Source organism: Phascolarctos cinereus, unplaced genomic scaffold, assembly GCF_003287225.1.
Source record: "Phascolarctos cinereus isolate Bilbo 61053 unplaced genomic scaffold, phaCin_HiC Scaffold_4;HRSCAF=312, whole genome shotgun sequence".
Taxonomy (NCBI): Eukaryota; Metazoa; Chordata; class Mammalia; order Diprotodontia; family Phascolarctidae; genus Phascolarctos; species Phascolarctos cinereus.
The window spans coordinates 727,656,384-727,677,706 of record NW_027555847.1 but is presented as its reverse complement, the minus strand read 5'-3'; the positions used below and the strand labels follow the sequence as shown (position 1 = coordinate 727,677,706).

The window sequence follows — 21,323 nt, the reverse complement described above, 5'->3', positions numbered from 1 at the left end:
ATGTCTCTTTGATAGTTATGATCCAAGTGACTGAAGGAAATGGAAGTGACTCCTCTGGAATACACTTAATCTGTCTGCATGAAGAATGCAGGACATAGATACCTCAAATATGAGACTGATTCAGCATTCAGTATAATTGAAAAGGAAAATTCCACGTCCTACAGAGAAACAATTTGTTCAGTTCAGCATCCAGTGAGTTTCAGGAATTAAATGTCAAACTTGTTGCTCAGCTCCATAAATGTAAGGTCCTTTAATGATTAAATATTGCTTTATTTTTACTGAAATAAAATGAACATTTGGGTGTCATCATCCACAAAAATGCTGGATATCTGACCAAACTCCTGGCCTTAGGATCAGAGGTCACTGGGCCAGTCACCACCTTTGTGTGTCTTAGTTTATTTATGTGAAATGACATGGCTGAGTAAGATGAGCTTTAATGTCCATTCTAGCTTTGTCTCCAATGGTACTAATGATCCCAAGTTTAAAATTATAGATTGCCTTTTTGACTTTTTTCTACCCAGATATTTCCTACAAAGGGAAATGAAATCAGTGTGCAAGAGGATTGTCTACCCTTGAAAAAGGAATATGGAGTGAGCTAAGGGGGGTAAAATGTGTTCTCATGATTAGATAGTAAGGTTGATATTACAATTGTTTCTAACCTTGGTATATGTCCAGGTCCACACTATGGCCTCCTCGTTAATGGTAAATATTGACCAGGCTGAGCCTTGGGGTTGAACTGTCCGACTTTCACCAGAGCTTGAACATCATTTTGGAAAATTACATAGTTGAGGATTTTATACTGAGCCTCAGGGTTTCTATTCTCATTCATAAACACCTGGTCACCTGCAGTGTTGTTAAAACTCCATTGTCTTTAGAAACGAGAGGAGCTATAAGACAAGAGAAACTGAGGTCAGTAATCTCCCAGAATGAAGACCTGTGAGTTGTTCAGGAAGTCAGTCCATAGTCACTAAGATTCAATTAAGTGCCTATAATATATTGCACATTATGTGAAGAAATTGAGATACAAAAGGACTTAAAATCAGCCTGTATTCTCAATGGCCTTATATTCCAATTGGAGAGAGAACATACCTAAATAAAAACAGATGTAGTTCCTATAAGCCTTTTCCAAACTCCCATCCTTGCATGTGTGTCAAGTTCTTAAGAAGACTACCTCTTCCCCTCAAGCTTCCAGGCAGGTTACTGAGGAGCTGTTGGTTTCTCTCTCCACTGCCATTAGTTCAAGCCTTCCCAAAGGTAACCACCAGCGATTAATGTCCCATTACACTTATTAACATCAGTTAACTTTTACAAAAGGGAATTTTTCAGTTATAATAGGAATAGCTGTTACACAGCATTACCCCCTGAAATAGGTGTGGGGTTGTGTTTTCCCATTTATCACTTCTATCCTTAGGAAGAGTGCATTGATTCTTAAAGCGTTTGCCTCCTCCTCACACTGGCATTGTTCTGTCCTACTGCAGTCAAGTGACCACTATCATTACCTCTGGAAAGGTCTAGTCAATGTACTGCCCTATTGCTCCACACACTGCTGTTGTGAGTTCTCAGAGCAAAAGGGCTCAGACTTTGTTGATTTTTTAAATTAAGCCACCATGTCTTACTTATCCTCAGTCCTCTGCACCCATTGGAGTTCCATTACTACCCCATATTACTAAATTAGTTCCTTTCTGTCAGTACAAACTCCTGCTTGAAACCCATCAAACTGCAGATCTCACTTAATTATTATGATAGACAGCTGTATCCTAAGGATGCTCGACAACAAGAGGTCCCTGCCCAAACACCACCTGATGGCTATCTTTTGGGCCTTCCCAGCTCAAAGTGAATGTAAATAGTAACAGTTTTTCTTTTGGCCAACAACACCGAGGGGCTTCCCCTCCCAGTTTGATTTTTTTTTTATTAAAGGGGCCATCCCTTGACTGAGTGGGCATTACCTCACTCAAAATGAGATTAGCTTAACAGGGCCAAGGTCTCCTGTTGCATCCTGGGCCAACTCCAGGCTTCCTGATGAATATCTGGGCACTGGGCTCAGATGGTTTTGAAGAAAAAAGTGAGGCTGGTGACCTTGCACAACCCTCCCTCCCTCAAATCAAAGTCAATTGCAAGTCACGTCATCACCTCGCTGATGTCATGATCTTCAAGATCAAAGGACAAGCACAGCAATAACAGGGATATTGGTAAGAATATATGTTCTTAGTAGCAATCATCAGAACTACTTGGTACTGCTAAAGAAATACAGTGGTGGATCAGGGGAATAGGTTAGGTACACAAGACACAGTAGTCAATGACTACAGTAATCTACTGTTTGATAAACCCAGAGAGCCCGCGGCTTCTGAGATAAGAACTCACTATTTCACAAAAACTACTGGGAAAACTGGAAAAGAGTATGGCAGAAAGTAGGCATGGACCAATAGCTTATACCATACATGAAAATAAAGTCAAAATGGGGACATGATTTCAATGTAAAGACTGATACTATAATCAAACTGGGAGAGCAAGGAACAGTTTACTTGTCAGATTTATGGAAGACAGAAGAATTGATGAACAAAGAAGAGATTGAGAACATTATAAAATGCAAAATGGATAATTTTGATTACATTAAATTCAAAAGTTTTTGCACAAACAAAATCAATGCAACCAAGATTAGAAGGGCAACAGAAAATTGGGAAAGAAATTTTACAACCAGTGTCTCTGATAAGGGCCTCATTTCTAAAATATATGGAGAACTGAGTGAAATGTATAAGAATACAAGTCGTTCTCCAATTGATAAATGGTCAAAGGATATGAACAGACAGTTGAACATAAGGTGTTATCTTAAAGCTGTTTGAAGGGGAATGTTAGGGGAATTCATCTGGGTTGCTGCCTGTATTCCACCATCTTGGCTTCACTACCAGCTAACTTGGGTTTCTTAATAGAGAAGAAAACCAAGTTACCAGTCTTAAAAAGTGTAAAGGGCAATTTCACCATCGGTCAAGAAAGACACTTAAAACAATTATTCAAAAATTTTAGACAACTATGTGCCAAAATCTAAAGATCTAAATGAACTAGATGAACATTTAAAAAAATATAAATTTTCTAAAACAACAGAAAGAAATATAAACTTAAACAACTCAATCTGAGAAAAAGCATTTGTGCAAGCCATAAATAATGCCCCTGAGAGGAAAACCATAGGACCAGATGGATTACAAGTGAATTTATATCAAAACTTTAAGGAATAATTAATTCTGCCATTATATAACTTGTTTGAAAAAATAGGTTTCAAAAAAATAGTCACATAAAATTGTTCATATGAGCCAAATATGGTTTTGATACCTAAGCCAAAGAGAACAAAAACCAAGAAAGAAAATTGTAGGTATATTCTCTAATGAATATTAATGAAAATTTTTAAATAAAGTACTAGTAAGATTGTTGTTTTCTGCTGAAAGTGGACACAAATGATGTCACTATGAGAAGTTTGAAAGGTTCTATCACAGATCAGGCACAATAGTTCATATGAACATTTGAAGTGGAGGTGTCTTTAAATTTGCACATACCATCTTTCCTTTGTACCACCGCGATTGCCAATCATACTTTCTTCAGAGAGCACAATGCATTCTTTGATGTTGGCATCCCATGCTGGGCAGCCTTAAGCAGATGTCTCCCCTGCTCACAATCAATACCAATGTTCTTCAGAGAGACATTGAGAGTGTCCTTGTATGGCTCCATGTGAGTCTTCTTCCCTCTCCAAACCCTTCTTTCTTTTCAACTTCCCTATTACTGTTGAGAGTGCCATTTTATTCCCAATCATCCAGGCCCCAAAGTATTATCCTTAACTCCTCACTCATTCTCATCCTCTCATATCCAATCTATTACCAAATATTCATGATATAACTTCGTATCACATATTTGCCATCATCTCTCTGCATCCATTGCCACAACTCTGTTTCATGCCCTCAACACTGCCTACCTGGACTCTTCCAATAGTGTGATGGGTGGTCTGCCTTCCATAAGTCTCTCCCCACTATAGATCTTTCTGACTCTAGTTCTCTCTCCAGTCAGCTGTCAAAGGAATTTTCCTAGATTTCAAATCTGATCTTCCAATCAGCTATTACATTAATTCCCATGATTATGAACTCCAGCATCAAGTATGAAATCCTCTGTTTTACTCCAAAGTCCTCCATAACCTGCCCCCTACTTTTCAAAAAGATATCCCAGCATCCATTGACACTGGCATCCTCATTGTTTGTCAAAAAAAAAAGACACTTCATCTCTTAGCTTTAGGCATTCCCATTATCTTTTATGCCTGGAGTATTCTTGCTCCTCATCTATGCTTCCTGGATTTTCTGGATTCTTTGAAGTCTAAGCTAAAACTACACCTTCTGTAGGAGGCACTTCACAATCACCCTGAATTTAATGTATTCCCTCTGCTGATTATTTCAAATTTATGCCTTATGTATCTTACTTATACACAGTTCTTTGCAAGTAATATCTACCAGTGGACTAAAATACTAGAAATCAGAGACTATTTTACCTTTCTTCTTCTCCCAGGCCCTTAACACAGTACCTGACTCATAGCAGGCACTTAATAAGTAATTGTTGGCTGAATGATTCCTGACTCAAATACTCTTTGAGGATCCCAGCCTATGCAAACTCTGGTCAGACTTCCATTCCCTAGCAATGCAAAACACACAATTTTAAAGGAATATTACCTGCCATGGATAAGGAACCCAGCTTTTTCTTCTACCATGGATCCTTTTTTTAATTTCATCAGGAACATTTCATGGAGGGTCCAAGCCACAACATAAACACCATTTTAGATGGTATAACTTAAGTCAGACATGGTCATGTCAGAGTAAAGTAATGACAAAGTCTCCAAGGCAGCATTTAGTGAACAATCTTCTTGTTTCAGGTTTTCAGGGTCATCTGTACTTCTGAATGTTGAGTGCCAGAATTCTTTCAATAAAATGTCCTCTGAGTACTTAGCAGGGCTCACTGTCCTGAGAAAATTAAAACCAGGAACTTCACTTGTGAGATGTGAAAATGTAAGTGCCCCATGGAATATCCATCAATATCTCTGGGTCTCATGGTAATGTCCCAGTGAGAAGTGGTGACCCACACCTTGTAATTTGCAAGAACAGGAAATTGTGAATATCTCAAGATCATTAATGAATCTCTGTCACCATGAATGAAAATCACTCTGGTTGGTGATGCCATGACCCTGGGCATGAATGCCATGTGTGATTCTGTGTGTCTTCTCTCACTGACAGGGATCTTCTCTGTGAAGGACACACAGACACCACTATTTGCCATCTCCATTGTCAGTTCCTGAAGGAATTCCTCACCTCTCAGATCATCAACTGTCACCAGACCAACCCATGTCCACTCAAAGTGAGTCATCAATCTGACCACACCTTTATGTAGGGAAGAGTCCCTAGGGGCCATTTGGTAAAGAGAAGGAAACTGCACCTTGTCACTCAGGATGGGATCAAATGGCCCAAAGGTGATCTGGATGTGAAAGAAGTATTGGGAAATTTGAGATCTAAGAATGTGATCATGATGTAAGTGTAAATGTGGGATTGAAACCAATCAACTCAATTTTAGATTTGATATTTTAATTAGGTCAGACTATGTCTCAATCAAAGAATTAAACTAATTGTGAAATATCTTTGACATCATTGAAATGAAATAAGGCTAAACAGGGAATCTATTTTGATAGCTTGGGGAATGGGTTCATGCCTGTAGAGATCATCTATAGGTTATCAGTGGCGCTCAGAGGAGAAAGTAATTCCAGAAATTGTAGTGGATGATTGTCAGCAAACCTCTGCAATGCAAAGCCAAAAATGAGCCATAGAAAAAAAAGAGGGAAATCAAGGAGAGTCATAGGCTCTCACACCGTGGGAAATGCCAAGAAAATATTGGCTCTTTTGTCTGCTTCCCCTTCATGTACCTGTCTATCCAGACACCTACAATACACACTATTGTTTCATTACCCAAACATTTTCAGTAAGCCTAAATGTTCTTCAACCATAAACGGGCCAGAAATTAACTAGATTTAAATATAAATGTAATATTAGGCAACTTACTTCTACATATCAATATTTGTTTTGGAACTGAGTACTATTGTCTATTGTAACTGGCTTATCATAGCTGTTCATAAAACTCAAAAATGAAAAGGAAGGAACCACAGGAACATTTAAACAGACCAATTATTTTATTGGTGCAAAAATTAAGTGTGTCAAAGTCCCTATTCTGCCCATGTCATTCTTTCCTTATTAGGAGAAAGGCTGCAGATTCAGAATACACTGAGTTATGAAATGCATTTTGTTTCCCCCAAACCTTTGCTTTTATTCATTTCTCTGAGCTATCTAAAAGACAACTGTGTGTTGAAGAAAAATTTGATTTTTCTATTTTATCTACTTTAAAACGTGTGCTTTACATCTGCAGGCCAAATGGCACTGAGAGTGTATTCCTACTTCTTGTCTTGGTTTTTCTGCTACGGTAGATTCCCAGGCTAAAATTGCTATAATTTACTTGTAGTGGGTATGATATATGTCTGACACAAACAAAACAAAGTTGGACACCATGTGCACCTGTGTTTGTGCCTGCATGTGTGTGTGTATGTTCATGAGACAAAGAGTGGTTAATATCAAAGCAAATTTGCAGGTTTTAAATATTGAACTGGGACAGCTAGGTGGCACAGTGGGTAGAATGGCAGGTCAAGAGTCTGGAAGACCTGAGTACAAGTCCAACCTCAAACACTTACTAGCTGTGTGATCCTGGGCAAGTCATTTAACCTTGTTGGACATAGTTTCCTCATCTGTAAACTGAGCTGGAGAAGGAAATGGCAAACCACTCTAGTATCTTTAGCAAGAAAACCCAAAATAAGGTCACGAAGAGTCAGTCATGAATGAAATGAAGGAAAAACAGCATGTTGCACTGAGAGTTGTCCAGGCTGGCAGTTTTTCTCATTGACAGTGGAACACTGATTTTTCCTTAATAAGACATTTCGAAAAAAGTCTGTTTGTGAAGATCTGAGACTAATATAAATAGCATCACTATGATTCTGAAAGTGGTAGCTTATGCATTCATGTTCATGAAGCCAGCTTATTAAGACAGCCATGACTAACTGGGCAAGCGTTAAATTTCACATTCAGTTCAAAAGTTCCTTACCCCCCCAAAACTGATTCACAATGTGTTTGACATTTCCTGAACTTGAAAAATTAGATTTTTGCATCAAGCAAAAAGAACTCAAGTTAACTAGAGGTAGATATAAATGTGAAGTTAGGCACTTTTCCTTGGAAATTTCCTAGATTGAGGCTTGTTGAAATTGTCACTGAATTCACAATATTTTATCTAAATAAACTCCCTAAAGCTGAATAAAAAAATCATGTGTACATTAGTGTCCATTATATTTCCTTGTAGGCTTAAAGATGCCAAGTATTGCAAAAGAATTTTATAAATGAATTATAGAAACCAACAAACTCTCACCATCTTCCTCTTTTTGTTTCAAGAAAGAGTGTGGATTTCAGGATACTTTCATTGTTATGGGAAAAAAATTAATTTCCTCAGACCTCCAAATTTGTCTCTTTTTCTCAGACAGCTAAGAAAACTTTTACTTTACGGAAAAGTCTTTAATTCTTCTGTTATTTTGGCTTTCATGACAGTATTTCCACCCTACTTCTCAAAGACACCTGGTTATGTTACTACTTCTTATAATAGTTCTTCGGGGAAGGATTGATTGTCAGACTATTATGATTTTGCCTTATTGTTAAGAGTAATTATGTTTAGATGTAAAAAAAACTTGGTGTGTCTTTATGGTTTGATGAGGCTAACATCATGATCAATAATATCTATGTTTGCTATCTTTAGCTTCTGTGCTTCATCTGACAGTCCCGTGATTTTTTCATTGAAATTACAATATGCCTTATTCAAAGACACTTGGGAATAATGTCAATGTAGAAATGTGGAGTGTGCTGAAATTCTGTGGTTATGATGCTTCACATGTTACTTTCCGTGTTTGTACTCAGACTGTGTGTACTTGAGCACCAAATATTAAACCAACGATTTAAGAAATCCATGAGTATCTGGACACCGGACAATGATTCCATCTTGTGTTCAATTTCAAAGTTACATTCCACTACAACAAGCATGTCATGTTGTGTTGGACCTTTACTGAGCTTGAGAAATCAGGTTATTACCATTAGAAAACACATTTTCTTTCTAATTTCCAACAGATATCATTAAACTCTGAACATTCTACATTCCACAGTGAACAATAGAATCTATCTGTAATGACTACACCACATAATGATTCATGTATGCATTTAAATTAATATATAATTATTTGGACTGGTATAGAGATGGTTTGTGCTCATCTTAAAAAGAATATTGTGATCACTGAGAAACAGTAAACGTTCACTAGTAATAAATCATGTCCAAATAACCTCTCCTGTCTTTAAAAATAACATTATCTAACTACTGGATTAGTGAAATGTAATAGAAGTAGTTTATCTTGACTTGAACGAACATTTCCTAAAGTTTTTCATAATATCCTTGTTGGGGAAAGGATGGAATAGGGTGGATTGATGTGAGTACCCTGTACTTTTACTGTTGGGTGGACAATCATATTTAACATCTGTTGGCTGTTTGATGAAGATAAGCCTGGAAGATGATATCTACAGAGGCCCATAGAACTCCCTCATTGTACTTGCCCTATCAATATGTTAATTCATGGCTTGTATAAAGGCACAGATAAAGGGAAAAATCATGATCAAAATGTCATTCCCAAACTAGGTTTACTAGCAAGGATTATTAAAATAAAACTTAAAATGGAAGAATTTCAAATTGTGTAGGAAAAATATTTAAAGAAAAAAAGTAATTAAAGCCAAACAGATTGGGCAGAAGGAGAGAGAATCTATATTTATTAACTGTATTTATTAGTGGTTTATGGGGAAAACCCTTTGGAGTTTTTACTTGACTATAATGTTCTAAAATAAAGACCTAAAAGATATTTTAATTTAATTTCTCTAGATCTTTAGACAACTGGATTTAACGATTTCATTGTTTTGTGAACCTGAGTGGCAGTCTAGTATAAAGGAGAGAGAGCTGGCCTTAGAATCAGAGAGACTCAGGATAATGGCTCACTTTTGACATATAATCATGACATGACTCTGGCTAAACTGCTTAATCTGTCAGTGATAGTCAGCTCTCGAGGACTTTAAATCGAATAATAGTTGCCTTCCTGCCTTGGTAGAGTCCCCCACCTCCCCAAGGGACATTCTCTATAAGAATGAAATCCCTAGTATGGCCTCACAAAATACCTCAGTTCTACATCTACAGTATAAATTTCAGTTCCAGATTTGAGAAAGACTTCAACAAAATAGAATGTGTACAGGGGTGAGCAACACAGAAGTGGGGCAGACTTAAATCCCTTTAATATCATAAATTGTGCATTGCCTGAGAATCTTTAATCCTGTGAAAAGAAGGTTTTGGCAAGAAATAATGGCTGTCCACAAGTATCAAATAGATTGCTACATGAAAGAGGCCCTACACTTGTTCTGCATAATATTAGATGGCAGGACTAGGAGGAAATAGTGGAAGCTACATGGAGGCAGATTTACTACAAAACTTCATTATGAACATAATCAAAATTAGCTGTGTAGAGCAGTGGAAAGTTTGCCTGAAAAAGAATGGAAGTACACATTCCAAAAAGGATCAAGGAATGCCTGAATGACTATATGATGGATTAATATAGTAGGTCATTGAGGTAAAAAACGTTTATTAAGAGCCTCCTATATGTGAATTACTGAGGATGTAAAAAGAATCAAAAGACAGTCTCTGCCCTAGAGAAGCTCATAGATGAATGGTGGAGACATGAAGAAAACAAATATATACAAGCAAGCTATACACAAGACACATAGGAAACAATTAAAAAGGAAAAGCTCTGGAGTCAAAAGGGGTTGGGGAAGACTTCCTATAGAAAGTGTTTTGTGGTTGGTACTTGAAGGAAGCCAGTAAGCAGAGATGACAATGCACTTCCAGATAGGTGAGACAACCAGCCAGAGAAAATGCCTGGAGAGAAGATAAGGAGTGTCTTCATCATGGAACACAAAGAAACCCAGTGTCACTGGATTGAAGAGTATTTGACAGGGAGTAAGGTATAAGAGGACTGGAAAAGTACTAGAAAGGGCTAGGTTATGAAAGACTTTGAAAGGCAAACAGAGGATTTTGGATTTCATCCTGGAGGTGATATGGAGCCACTGCAGTTTGCAGAATAGATGGATAACATTGGAAAACTACGTTTTGGGAAAATGACCTTGGTGGCTAAATGGATGATGAATTGAAGTGGAGAGAGACATGAGGCAGGTGGAGGCACCAGCAGGCTACCACAGTTGTCCAAGTGTGAGGTGATGCAGGTCGTGGCATCAGGGTAGTAGCAGTATCAGAGGAGAGAAGGGGGCATATTTGAGAAATGATGCAAAGTGAAACCTACAAGTCTTGGCAACAGATAAGATGTGGGTGGTGAGAAATGGCAAGGAGTCAAGGTTGCAAGCCAAGGGAGTGGGAGGATGCTCCTGCCCAATACAGTAATAAAGAAGTTTGGAGGGAGAGAGATAAATGAGGAAAAGCTGATGAATTCAATTTTGGAAATATTGGACATCCACTCCAAGGTATCTGAAGGTAGCTGAGATGCATAATTAGAGGTCATTAATTAAATTATTGTGAGCTAAAGACATCACCAAAGTGAAATAATATTGAGGGAAAAGAGTACCTAGGACAGACCCTCTAAGCACTTACAATTGGAGGGCATGACCTTGTATGAGGATTCCATAAAGGATCCTGAGAAGGGGTGTTCTGATAGGTAGAAGAAACAAGAGAAACTATTGTCCTAAAATTCAGAAAAAAGGAAGCAGAAAGGAGGGGGTGATCAGCCATGTCAAAGGCTATACAGAGGTCAAGAAAAATGAGGACTGAGAAAAGGCCATTGGATTTGGCAAGTAAGAAATCCCTGGTAACTTTAAAGGGAGAAATTTCAGAGGAATGATGAAGTCAGAATCCAGATTGTAGTGAGTGAAGAAGAGTGTGAGAAGAGAAAATGGAGGCACCTGAAATAGATGGGCTTCTCAAACAGTTTAGCCACAAAGAGCAGAATATTATAGGACTCTGAGATGGAAGGGTGAAGTAAGGGCATTTTGAGGAGGCGATAGACATGTGCATGTTTGTAGGCAAGTGGATAAGGAGCCAGGAGACAAGAAGAGATTTGTAGATGGGCTAGAGAGTAGGAATAACAGCAAGAGAAGTGTGCTGTAGAAGAAGGAAGGGAGTGCACTTGTGCAGAGAGAAGAGTTTGCCTTAGGAAAGAGTAGGGCAGTTTTCAATGTCACACAGGAGTGGAGGACATAGTGGTATTAGGCAATGATGGTTTGGGATAAGGAGAAGGAGAAAAAGGAGCACAAAATGAATGTCTTAATTTTTTTTTGGTAAAATATAAGGTAATGTTCTCATCTGAGAGGTTAGAGAAAGAGGAATCATGGGAGCTTTGAGGACAGATGAAAAGATTTGGAAGAGCTGCTGTGGAGAGTGTGATAGTGTACTGATAAGAGAAGTGTAGAAGGGTGCAATTGAGGCTGTTTAACATGAATTTGTGGTGAACCCAATAAGAATAGTCTCTTGATTTTCCATTATGTGATTTTCTCTGCTTTCATAAAGGGGAGCAAAGACTCTTCCAACTCCTGTATCTCAACCAGTGAGCCAAAGGAAATGAGTGAAGGTACAGCCAGCACTAGAAAGAGTGCCAGGGATGCTGGGTAATCAGGGCACAGCCTGGTCTGGATGATTACTAGAAAATGTCCTTATCTCTGTATTGAACACTTTGAACTGGATGTCCCAAAATTAAAATGTCCAAAGCAGAATTCTCTCTCTGCACAAATCCATTCGTCTTTCAAAGTTCCCTATTTCTGTCACAGGCATCAATATCACCCAGACAGCCAGGCTCTCAACCCTGGTGGCATCGTTGAGCCCTCGACCTTTGTCACTACTTATCTTGAATCAATTGCCAAATGTCATTACGTATGTATTTAGGAGCAGCTAGTGGGTGCTGTGGACAGAGCACTGGTCCTGGGGTCAGGAAGACCTGATATCAGATCCCAACTTGGATACTTACTATTTGTGTGACTCTCAGCAAGTCACCTAACCTTGTTTGCCTCAGTTTCCTCATCTGTAGAAGAAGGTGGAGAAAGAGATGGCAAACCAGTCCAGTGTCTTTGCCAAGAAAACCCCAAATGGGGTCACAAAGAATCAGACATGACTGAAACAACTGAAAACGATATCAACATGGCTTCTACTTCCAGAACGGCTGGTGGTGCACTGTTCCTCACTCTAGATCAGGCCCCCACAACTTCACACGTGAACCAGCACAATCATCTTCTAATTTATCTCTGTCTCACCTTTCTCCCACTCTGATGTATCCTTGCTTCACTTGCCAAAGTTAATTTCCTGAAGCACATTGTGAACATGTCATTCTCGTTCAATGAACTCATGTCTCACTCTTTACCCTAGGATCATGTATTAAGACATCTTCTTGGCTTTAAACACCTTCTCAACTTTGTCCCTCCCTACTTCTCCAGAATTTTTACAGATAACTTCCTTCATGCACAAGAAAGTTCAACCAAGCTGACTTTTCTGTTCCTCATACGTGACATTCCATCTCCAATCTCTGGGCTTTTGCAGTGGCTGTCACCCTAGTTGAGATGTTCTGTCCTTTCACCTCTGCCTCTTAGGTTCTCTTGTTTTCATCAAGGCTGAAGCCAAATGCAGCCTTATTCTGGTGGTTTTGGCTCTTGCCCTTCATGCTCCAAGAGGACCCAAATAACATCCCTATGTTGGGGTCAAAGTATTGTGACCGTGGCTGTTGCCATTTTGACTCTATTAATTTCAGGGACATCCTTGCCATGTCTGATAGTGTATGCTTACTCTGCCCTTAAAGTCACCCAGAATTACAAGATTATCTGAAGGTCACCTGGTCTTCATATTTTTTTTTCTTTGATCTCATCAGGGTTCATCATGGGACCATTAGACGCTGACGATGATGGTGTGACACTTTGCTACAAGTGGTAACTGCATTGTCATGAGCCTGACGTTCACTTTTTTGATGAGGCGTACAAGCTTGCTCACTAGATTAGTTTCCATTGCAAAACCCATGCCAGATTTATGGCACTCCTCATCAGTGAGGCCAGATGTGTATTGACTTTGGTAAGCTAACCTTCATTTGCCAGCCTTATTTCACTCAGGGCTGCTATTTGGATGGGACACCTGCTGAATTCTCTCTCAACAAGAGCCTTTCATCTTTCATCTACTGGATTTCATGTTGTCTGTGAGTATGCACACATTCCATCTACCAACGGTTAGTAGAATCATGTTGACAAAAGTTTGTGTATATGTTTTGTGTATGTTTGTGTGTGTGTGTGTGTGTGTGTGTGTGTGTGTGTGTTGTTTATTCTATTTAGACCAGAGGTGAAGGTCTGCCATGGTAAGCAGGCCAGGGTTAGGTTAGGTGAAGCAGACAATTTTTAGGCTTCCTTTTCTAGTCCCTTCCTTATGCCTAGAGGTGAGCAAGGCAGTCCTTCAGACTGCTCAGACACCCAAGGGACTACAGAGTCCCGCTGCTGCTTCAGTCCAGTGAGATGACCACCCTCTGCCCTAGGTCACCTATGTGCATGGTTGTGACTACAGCTCCCATTGTTTTTGCAACGGTTGCTTCAACACAGGACTTTGAGTTAGGTAAAAATTGTAAAATAGTATGGGTTCATGTTTTGACTCATGTATAAACTGGGTTTAAGTGAGACAGAGTTGTTTGAAGTCATTGGCCTCATTTTCTCTTCCAGAGTCATCACAATCCAGTGGCAAGAAAAAATGAAGTCAATTGTTGTTATCTGCAGATGCATGGGTGACCTTGGCATCTTCAATGTATAACCAAGCTCTAGGCACTCCATAGTGCCTGCTTCCATCTCCTTCATGGACCATTGCAACAAATTGGTCACATCCACCTGTTCCACAAAGGATGTGGTGGAGTGCTTGGGGCAGACATCCCCCTAACTTACTGATGGATTTAATGTCCCTCAGGTATCCTTAACCTGGTTTAGCCTTTCCGCTGAAAGAATTGAATAGGTTGTGGGCGCTATACGTACTACAGTGTCTTGGAGCCACAGGTGACAATTGGGTGATCAGTTGGACACCAGAGGTGGAAAGCAGCCCTGGAAAGGTCTCACAGCTTTCAAAATAGTGGCATTAATCTTCCGTAAACACCCAGCACCCGACCTTTTCCTGGTTGTCTTTACTAAACTGTCTGAGTTGCTGCATCTTTCCTACCATATATACTCAAATCTATTGTGTGTGTATGTGTGAGTGTGTAAGACACACATGTACATATACAAATACATATCCATGTGTGGATGTACATACGTACATTTCTACCTCTATATTCATATATATGAGAGAGATAATATGAACACACATATATTTCTATTGTCTCTCTCTCTTATGGGCAGAGTTCGTCTTTGTTTCCTCAAACAATAACACAATCAGAGGAACATAGTATGCATTTAATTAGTGATTGTTAATTGATCCATTGCTTTACTCATTGTGAGGCTGGACTTTGTGATCCATGAAGTTTCTAGGAAGAAAACCAAACTAAATCCATATATTAACTGCCTCTTTAGTCTTTGTACCTGGGGATACAAGAAAATAAAATAGAAAAAGTCCCCATCTCAAATTTCTATTGGAGAGACAAAGCACGTAAGTTGATAAGCATATACACAATAATTTAGTTATGAAGGAGAGAGTAATAACAGTTAGACACCTGATAATTTTTTAAGGGTGTCTAATCTGAGGAAGTCAAGCTCAGCAGAAGAACTGGGGAGAATTAGGCAAAATAAATCAGAGCTGACCACTCTTTCCATATGTATACAGTGGAGAAGATATTGTCTTTTGTATAGTGCTCAATTAAAAAAACTAAGACTGGAGAGATGAGGGAATGAAAGAAAACACTATGCAGTATTAAAATTATTGGTGGTGCAGAGAGACTCCAAATGAAAGAGACATTAACTCCCTAACAACTGCAAAAAAAATTTTATACAGAGCAGGATGGGGGGAAGATTTCCCTATAGACCACAAAAAGCATCTAGAACTAATGAAATAGTTTTTAAAAAAGAAAAGAAATTAAAACATTGGGAAAAGAAATTGAAAGAAAAAGAAAGAGCTTAGAAAAGAAAATGGCATTCCCTATCCAAGTAAGTATCCATGAAAAGAAAAATTAGAGCACCAGAAGTCAATGACGCTGAGAACAAAAATATTAGAAAACAATACAAAGATTGAAAAAATAAAATATTAAGTGATCTGATATTAGAAAGAAATGACTTGTGAAGCTGGTCAAGTAGGGGAAAATGCATCATTGGAATGATGGAGAAGGAGGAGGAGGAGTAGGAGGAGAAAAAGAAGTTGTTATGTTGTTATTATTTCTGGAATGTTCTCTCTAATTATTTCCATTGTCTGACTTCCTTGATTTCCTTCAACTCCTAGCTAAAATCTCACCTTTTACCAGATGACTCTTCAAATCCATATTGATGCAAGTGCCTTCCCTCTGATGCCATCTCCAATTTATAATCTCCACACTCTACTTATCCATAATTGTTTGCATGCCCAACCCATTATCTAGTGAAATCGTTGAGAGCAAGACTATTTTCTTCAGAGAATTTAGCCGCTTCTCCATTATAGAACCAGATGGCTTGGAATATGATATTACAAAGGGCAAAGAAGTTAGGATTACAACCAAGAATCACCTACCCAACAAAACTGAGTATAATCTTCCAGGAGGAAAATATTGGACATATAACAAAATAGGAGACTTTCGAGTAGTCCTAATGAAAAGACCAGAAGTACATTTAAAAAGCTGATTTTCAAATACAAGAACCAAGAGAAACATAAAAGGTAAAAATAAAAGAAACAATAGAGAATATAAGAGATTCAATAAGGTTAAACTGGTTATTTTCCTAGATCTTTGTAACTCTTAACAACTTTATCACTGTAAGGAGAATTAGAAGGTGTTTACAAAGACAGGCAGTATGAGTGTGAAATTACTGTAATGTGATGATATAAAAAAATTAAGGAGGGAAAAAGAAGATTGCACTGGATGAAGAGGGTAAGGGAAGATAGAATGTGATAAATTATCTCACATGAAGAGGTGCAAAAACCTTATTACAGTGGAGGAGAAGATAGGGGAGTGGAGTGGGCATCACTTCAACCCTACTCTCATTATAATTGGTTCAAAGAGGGAATAACTGGGACAATCAGTTGGAGATAGAAATCTGTCGTGCCCTACTGGGAATTAGGATGGGATGGAGTTAAGTAAAGGCAGAAGGAACTGACAGAAGGGAGGGTAGATTGGAGGAGGCAGTGGTTAGAAGAAAAGCAGTGACAAGGAGGAAACAGGTGAAAGGAGAGAGAAGCAAAAACAGGAGGAAAAAAGAGAAAGGAGAGAAATTTGCAGTTAGTAATTATGGCTGTGAATATGAATGGAATGAACTCTCCCACAAAACAGAAGCAGATAGCAGAGTGGATTAAAACACCGAATCTTACAATACGTTGTTTACAGGAAACACCCTTGATGCAAAGAGGCACACACAGAATAAAGGTAAAGTGCTAGAGCAGGATCTATTATGCCTCAGCTAAAGTAAAAACAGCAGGGGTAGCAAGCCTGATCTCAGCCAAAGCAAAAGCCAAAATAGATCCAATTAAAAGAGATAAGGAAGGAAACTGCATCTTCCTCAAAGGTACCATAGACAATGAAGTAATGTGAATAGTAAACATATATATGCCAAGTAGGATAGCATCCAAATTCTTAAAAGAGAAGCTCAGTGAGTTACAGGAGGAAAAAGACAATAAAACTATACTACTGAGGACCTCAACTTTCCCCTCCCAGAACTAGATAAATCTAACCACAAATTAAACAAACAAGAATTTAGGGAGGTGAATAGAATTTGAGAAATGTTTTATATGACAAACGTCTGGAGAAAATGGAATGGGGATAGAAAGGTATAAAACTTTTTTACAATGTTACATGGCACCTACACAAAAATTGGGCATGTATGAAAGAATAAAACTTCACAACCAAATGGAGAAAAGCATAAATATTAAATAGATCCCTTTCAGATCATAATGCAATAAAAATTACCTTCAATGAAGCACAGTGAAAAGAGATATTACAATTTAAGTGGAAAGTAATCTAATCCTAAACAGTAAGTGAGTTAAAGAATAAACCATAGATGCAATTATTAATTACATTAAGGAGAATGACAACAATGAAACACAAACCTAAAATTTATGGGATACAGCCAAAGCCGTATTTAAAGGAAGGGGTTTAGGTGTATTCAGGGAAGACTAGCACCTCTGCTGTGAGGGCTGCTGAGCCCTTTTCATGGCTGCTTTCCAACTTTGGTGTCTGCCTGATTGATCTAACTTTCACCTTTGGCTCCAAGAAACTGCAGCATGCCCAGTGGCCACACCTTGGTAAACCATTTCTACAGAGAAGTTAAACCAGATTGATAGTAACTAAAATTGTCTCAAACCTTTCAATAGGTTACAGGGATGTCCAGCCTAAACATGTGAAGATTTCTCCTAGTGCAATAGGTAGATGGAAATAATTTGTTGTAATGGGGCATGAAGGCTATGGGGAGTGCTCAGAGTTTGATTAGCCATCAAAGACACCAAGGTCATCCACTACATCCTCTGACATCACCAGTCATCTTGATATTTGTCTTATCTGATGACTGGGAAAAAAAGTGGTGCTGAGGACCTAAAATAATTGTTCAGATATATCCAATTAAGCACAAGATATAACTCATACCATTTTTACCATTTTTGCCTGCCTCAAAATCCTGTGCTGATAAGCAAATGATGAACCAATAGCTGTGGATAGAATGGGAGCAGTAGTTACAACCATGTCCACAAGTGGCCCAGGGCATAGTGTGGTCATCTGACTAGACTGAAGGGGGTGTCCAATTCAGCAGTCCCTTGGGTGTCTGAGTAGCCTCTTAGAAGAACTGCTCTGTTCTGACATTGGCATGAGGAAGGGGGCAGAAAAGGTTGCCTAAAAATTGTCTGCTTCACCTAACCTTGGGATGGGTAACCTGTGGCCTTGAGGCCACATGTGGGCTTCTAAATACTTAAGGATAGCCTGCTGACTGAATCCAAAATGATCTAGAAGGTCACATGTGTCCTCAAGGCTGCAGGTTCCCCACTCCTGCCCTAACCTAACTCTGGCCTAATTACCATGGCAGGTGGGGATCCCATTCTGTGGTCTAAACAAAAGAAAATGTACAAAAACTTTTGTGAAGATGTTTCCACTTGCTATTGGTACATGGAATGTGTGCATATCTATGGACAATATGAAACATAGTAGACATGAAAGACAAATACCTCTTATTGAGAGAGATACCTCGGCAGGTATCATATGAAAATAGCAGTCCTGGGTCAAATAAGGCTGGCAAATGAAACCAGCTTGCAGAAGTAAGCTAGATACATTTTTTTTTTCTGGAGTGGCCATAGTGAAGGCTAGCACTGTGAATCTGGCATAGGTTTTGCAAGCAAAATTAATCTAGTCTACAAGCTTGTCTACCTCCCCAAAGAACCGAGTGAAAGCTTATGACAAGGTGATCTCCAATTGCAGGAAATTTCTCAAATAAAGAGAAATGAAGCAAATTTATTAGAACATGTGTCATTTCCCAACTGATAAGGTCAAAGGTTATGAATAGGCAGTTTTCAGAGAAATAAATCAAAGCCAGTCTGGAGAACAATCTAGAACTATCCTGAAAGGGCTATAAAATTATACATACCCTTTGACCCAGTAATACCACCACTAGAGCTGTATCCCACAGAGATTTTTAAAATGGGGGAGGGGGAAAATGTATTTGTATTAAAAAAAGTAATGTCTCTTTTTGTTGTGTCTAAGCATTAAAAATTGAGTGGATGTGCATCGAGAGGGGAATAGCTGAGTAAGTTATAGTAAATGATTGTAACGGAATACTATTGTGGTATTAGAAAGGAGAAGCAGGATGATATGAGAAAAATGTGGAAAGACTTCTTGAACTGATACAAAGTGAAGTGAGCAGAATCATTTAAAACATTTCCAATAGTATTCATTTTGTCCAAGAAGACTTAGAAGGAAAGAAAAAGAAAGAAACAAACAAACAAAAAAAAACCAAAGAAAGAAAGGAAGAAAGAAAGAAAGGAAGAAAGAAAGAAAGAAAGAAAGGAAGGAAGGAAGGAAGGAAGGAAGGAAGGAAGGAAGGAAGGAAGGAAGGAAAGGAAGAAATGATTCCACATGTATAACTTATATTAAATTGTTTGCCATCTCAGGGAGAGAGGAGAAGATGGATAGAGGGACAGAATTTGAAACTCAAAATGAAAAAAAGGCTTAAAATTTGTTTCACATGTACCTGGGGGAAAATAAAATATTCTTAGAAAAAACAATGACACCTAACAGTTGCCTAATACTACTGAAAAATAAAATAATACATGTTGGAGAGGACACCTGAAAATTGAGACATTAATGCACTGTTGGTGGAGTTGTGAGGTAATTCAACTGTTCCATTTTTGTTTTGTTTTGTTTGTGCTGAGACGGTTGGGGTTTAAGTGACTTGTCCAGCATCACACAGCTATTAAGTATCAAGTTTCTGTGGTTAGATTTGAACTCAGATCCTCTTGACTGCAAGTTTAGAGCTCTATCCATTGTGCCACCTAGCTGCCCCCTCATCCAGCTATTCTGGGGAGCAATTTAGAACTATGCCCAAAGGTCTGTAAAATTACACATACTCTTTGAACCAGCAATACCACCACTAGGTTTATACTCCAAAGAGATCACAAAAAAAGGGAAAAGGACTTAGATGTACAAAATATTTATTACTATAAATTCTACTCATTACTATAAATTCTATGGTGGGAAAGAATTAGAAATTGAGGAGATGCCCATCTATCAACTGAAGAATGGCCGAACAAATTGTAGTAAATCAATATGATGGAATACTATTCAGCTATAAGAAATGATGAGAAGGCAGATTTCAGAAAAACCTGGAAAGGATTACATGAATTAATGTAAAGTGAAGTGAAAGGAGCCAAGAGAACATTATATACAATATCATCCACATTGTGCTACGATCAACTATGAATGACTTCGCTCTTCTCAGCAACACAATGATCCAAGACAATTCCAGAGGACTCATAGTGGAAAATGCTATCCACATCCAGAGAAAGAACTGGTGGAATCTGAATGTGGATCAAAGCATACTGTTTTCACTTTATCTTTTATGGTTCTTTTCTTTTGGACTATTTCTGCTTTCACAGCATGACTGCTATGGAAATATGTGGTACATGATTGCACATATATAACCTATAACAATTTGCTTACCAGTTTAGGGAGAGGATAAGGAGGGAGGGAGAAAATTTGGAACTCAAAATGTTAAAATAGGAATAATTTATGAAATATTCATATATTATGAAAATTATCAGGATATAATAAATAATATGATATATTATAATGTGTTACATAATTAGTAATATAATATATTATGGTATAATAAAAGATATTATGAAAATAAGAATTATTCATGGATTATTAATATATTGTGAAAATTATTACTTAAATATAATTGGGAAAAAATTAAATTCTATTGAAATGAAAGAAAAACATATTGGGTGACTACATAACTTCATTTTATGCATGTCCTTGGTCAATGAACAACTTTTAGACACCATACAAAATATAATTAAAGGTAATGACAAAAATAAGACAATATACCAATATTTATAAGATATAGATAAAACAAACCGTAAAGAAAATTCTGTACCTCTGTGTAATTTCTTCAACAACAAAAAAAAAAGAGAAAGAGAAAGAGAAAACGGATTAATGAACTGGGCATTCAGATAGAGAGATAAAGATACATATATGTATATGTAGTATTTTGTTGGTCCATTGTTTCAGTCATTTTTGACTCTTTGTGACTCCATTTGGGGTTTTCTTGGGAAAGACATTGGAATGATTTGCCATTTCCTTCTCCAGTTCATTTCACAGAGGAGGAACTGCAGGAAAAAGGGTTAAGTGCCATGCACAGCTAGTGAGTATCTAAGGCCAGATTTGAATTCCAGAAGATGAGACTTCCTGACTTTAGGCCCAGAACTCTATTCTCTGCACCACCAAGGTGCCTGTGTATGTGTGTGTGTGTGTGTGTGTGTGTGTGTGTGTGTGTGTACACCTAATTCATTGAAATATTGTCTATGATTTG

General features: G+C 38.1%; 1 pseudogene; it reads right to left on the bottom strand.

The window, feature by feature from the left end:
- The window catches only part of LOC110202589 (vomeronasal type-2 receptor 26-like), a 31,191-nt pseudogene that overhangs the window by 3,884 nt on the left and 5,984 nt on the right, over positions 1-21,323 (bottom strand).